This window comes from Lactuca serriola, chromosome 1, assembly GCF_051521515.1.
Source record: "Lactuca serriola cultivar US96UC23 chromosome 1, Lser_US96UC23_V15, whole genome shotgun sequence".
Classification (NCBI taxonomy): Eukaryota; Viridiplantae; Streptophyta; class Magnoliopsida; order Asterales; family Asteraceae; genus Lactuca; species Lactuca serriola.
Window position 1 is genome coordinate 241,972,913 of NC_136408.1, and position 4,297 is coordinate 241,977,209.

Genomic DNA, 4,297 nt, shown 5'->3' on the forward strand with positions numbered 1-4,297 from the left:
ATTCTAATGCAATGGTGCTATCTCAGAGCGCTTTTTGTGGCCGCGGTAGGTCACAATCTTTTTCTCTTCAGTCGCCATCGTGTTGAAAATGTGGACAAAATCACCAGGGCCAATGCAAAACAGAAAAAGGATGAGTGTTCTGTTATGGATGTGGAGAAATGGGCCACATGAAGCCTGTTTTCCCGATGAAGAACGTGACATGCTATGTTTGTGGTGCTACTGGCCACAGGAAGCGTTTCTGCCCTACTATTACTAGTCAAATGGCATGAACTCAAGCTTATGTTCAACAACCGACGGGTACTTCAACTAAAAAGTACTTCAACTAAAAAGGAGGAGGTGCCAAAAGCAAAAGGTTGTGCATTCTAGATTACCACAGAAGAGGCACGCGAGGACCCAAATGTTGTGACTGATACATTTCTAGTCAACTCTAGACCTGCTCACATCTTATTTGATTTTGGTGCCTCATATTCTTTTGTGTCTCATGAATTTGCGCATTCTTTTCAAATTGCTTGCTATGCACTCGCGTAACCATTTCATGTAGATACCTCTGGAAGTATATCATTACTTGCTGATAATGTCTATTGAGATTGTGTCATAGAAATCGAAGGCTATAATTTTCTTACTAATCTGATTCCTATCTCCTTGCCCAACTTTGATATTATTATCGACATGGATTGGTTGTCAAAGAACCATGCAGAACTCTTGTGCTACGAAAAGATGGTAAGCATTCATATTGAAGGGAAGAATCCTATTTATGTCTACGGTGAACAAAGACTTAAAATCGTAAAAATAATCTCTTTCCTAAAAGCTCGCAAATTTATATCGAAGGGGTGTTCTATCTATCTGGCCTATACAGTTATATCTCAAAAGAGGAGAAGAAAACTGTAAAGGATGTTCCCGTTATTAATGAATATCATGATGTTTTCCCCGATCATTTTCTTGGACTTCCTCCGGATAGGCATGTAGAATTCCAAATTGACCTTATGCCTGGTGCTGCTCCAATTGCAAAGACTCCTTATCGTCTTGCACCAGCTGAGATGAAGGAAATGATGATTCAACTACAGGAACTACTTGACATAGGCTTTACCCGACCGAGTATCTCTCCTTGAGGTGCACCAATGTTCTTTGTCAAGAAGAAGGACAGGTTGATGCGAATGTGTATTGATTACTACGAACTAAATAAGGTAATTATCACAAACAAGTACCCACTACCTCGCATAGACGACCTGTTTGATCAACTTCACGGTGTTAGCTATTTCTCAAAGATTGATTTGAGATCTAGATATCATCAGTTGAAAGTACACGATCAGGATGTACCGAAGACTACTTTTCTTACTCAATATGGACATTTTTAATTCCTTGTCATGCCATTCGGTTTAACAAATGCTCCTGCTGTATTCATGGATATGATGAATCGGGTATGACATCCAATGCTCAATAAATCTATCATCGTATTCATTGATGATATTCTAATTTATTCCATGTCTGAATCTGATCATGCCATTCATATTCGTGAAATATTAGTACTTCTTCGAAAGGAGAGACTATATGCTAAATTCTCGAAATATGAATTTTGGTTTCGCCAAGTTCAATTTCTCGGCCATGTGATTTCTGGTGATGATATATCCGTAGATCCTACCAAAATTGAAGCCATTCAGAATGAGGAAGCGCCTCATAATGCTTCTGAAATTCGTAGTTTCTTGGGTCTCACGGGGTATTACCGGATATTCATTAAAGATTTTTCACGTATAGTTGTACCTCTCACAAGTTTTACACGAAAGGAAGTAAAGTTCTAATGGGGTGAAGCCCAAGAAAAAGGTTTCTCGACTTTAAAATATCTTTTGACTCATGCTCCAATCTTATCACTCCCAGAAGGTGATAATTATTTCTCTGTGTATAGTGATGCTTCAGGGTCGGGACTCGGTTGTGTGTTGATGCAACGTGGTAAAGTGATAGCCTATGCCTCAAGACAACTGAAAGATTATGAAAAGAATTATCCCACTCATGACCTCGAACTCATTGCAGTGGTATTTGCCCTAAAACTTTGGAGACATTATCTTTTTGGTACAAAATGCAATTGTTTACCGACCACAAAAGTCTCAAGTATATATTTAGTCAGCAAACTTTGAATATGAGAAAACAACGAGCCATGGGGCTGATCAAAGACTATGACTATGAAATCTTGTATCATCCTGGAAAGGCTAATGTACTTGCCGATGCACTTAGTAGAAAGGTTTATCATAATAGTGTGTGTTATGTTATTACTCACACTACAGTAAAGTTCACTATTGTTGTTGAACTAGAGAAATGGAAATTAAAGGCATTAAAGCCAGAAAATGTGAAGAAGGAAAGGATGGTACATTATGCTGATACTTTACTTGATGATCCATGAGGATTGAAAGTATTTAAGAATCGACTATCGATTCCAAAGATTGGTGGATTAAGACAGAAGATTTTAGATGAAGCCCATAAGTCTAAGCTGTCAATACATCCTGGTACAAGTAAAATGTACTATGATGTACGGGCTGATTATTGGTGGCCTGGATTAAAGAGAGACAATGGAAGATACATGCATGAATGTTTAATATGCTTACAAGTCAATACAGAGCACAAAATGCCTTATGGAGTTCCATAAAGTATTAGTGTTTTCGTGTGGAAATGGAAAGAGTTTGTTGGAATAGTATCTAAGGTTGCAACTATATTAGGCAAGTATTTGACCCGATTGCGCATGGTCCTTTTGGGTTGCCTTCACCATAGCAACTTGACAGGATGATTTATTATGAGAGAATAAATATTATTAATATATTATGAGAATAATATAAGGAATAATAATATTGTTATTTGATTAATATAAGTCATAGATTAATTAGGAATTAATTTCGTGACTTAAATAGATTAATTAAATAAGAGGGTATAAATTGTCAATTGTTTGATAGTTGCACTTTGGGCTGTAAATCCTTAAGGGATAGAGGTTGGACGAATTCTAGGGCTTGGGATAGCCTCAAATTCGTCCAAGGCTTATCTTTGGTAAGGATTAGGATTACTGAGAGCTTAAGTTATCCAATTAGGGTTTAAGGGTGAAACCCTAGGAGCCTTACAAGTATAAATAGACCCCTAAGGCAAGGGAAATCGACATCTCTTCAAAAGAAAAGAAACCCTGGCCGATTTCTTCCCTAACCTCTCTCTCAAATCATCCTCCTTGCTAGTTGGTTTTTGTAAGCCATTAGAGGAGTGACAATTGTGACTCTAGAGCTCCAAGACAACAAGATCAAAACAAGAGATTCAAAGGTAAACTTATAGATCTGATTTTATTGTTCTTATACCTAATTAGTCATTAGAAGTCTTGGATTCAAAGCATGTTTAATAAGAGAAACCTAGATCCAAGCATTAGGGTTTGCATGTGCACATAGGAATGTTCATATGGCCAAAACCCATCAGTGGTATCAGAGCCTAGATTGGTTTCTATTAAATTGTTGCTTGTTTGTTTGAATCTTACTTGCAAAATTCGAAATTTGTGTTTCTGAGTCATGGACTCGGCGAGTCCCGTTGTGGACTCAGATAGTTGGCTTGACTCGGCGAGTCCAGTTGGGCACTCGGCGAGTCCGAGCGTCAGGAAGGGCCAAATTCAGGATTTTTTGATATTTATCTTATGGAAACTTGCCTTTATCATATTAGATCAACCCTAATCCGATTTTTTGATATATATGACTATAATCTTGATCTAATTAAAGATATTTATCAATTAATAAAATATTTAATTTCCTTATGTGATAATTAATTAATTATTTTGATTAAATTGGTAAATTATTATGCAAGAAATCTTAAATAAATCAAATATGGATAATTATGGAATTAATTGTTAATTAAGATTATTTGTTATTTGATCCTCCATGTTTTAAATGTTTAAAACTTGTCCTTAAGTTTTGAAATTTATGCTTTGTGATTAAAAGTTTTAATTTAGACTATTTAAATTTTCAAACCCTAGAATTTTACAAGTTTAAAATACAACCCTATACTAATATAATATTACAAGATTAATATATATATATATATATATATATATATATATATATATATATATATATATATATATATATATGTATGTATAACTAAAATGCTAGTCTTACCGTTAGTAGGCCTCATTCACGAATCTGATCTATAAGGTGGGTATAAGGTTGCGGCCTATAAAATGGCGCTTAATGGGTGTACACTCACACCTACCGCTTGCTTGATTGGTGGAGGGTCGTTAGCCGAACGGGTAGGATAGGGCAACCTCATCATCTCATTAAAAGTATAA

At 36.0% G+C, this 4,297-nt stretch overlaps 1 pseudogene; it reads left to right on the forward strand.

Annotated features, from left to right (window-relative positions):
* Positions 1-1,481: 1,481 nt before the first annotated feature.
* Positions 1,482-1,796, forward strand: LOC145066863 (putative mitochondrial protein AtMg00860 pseudogene; annotated as a pseudogene).
* Positions 1,797-4,297: the final 2,501 nt, after the last annotated feature.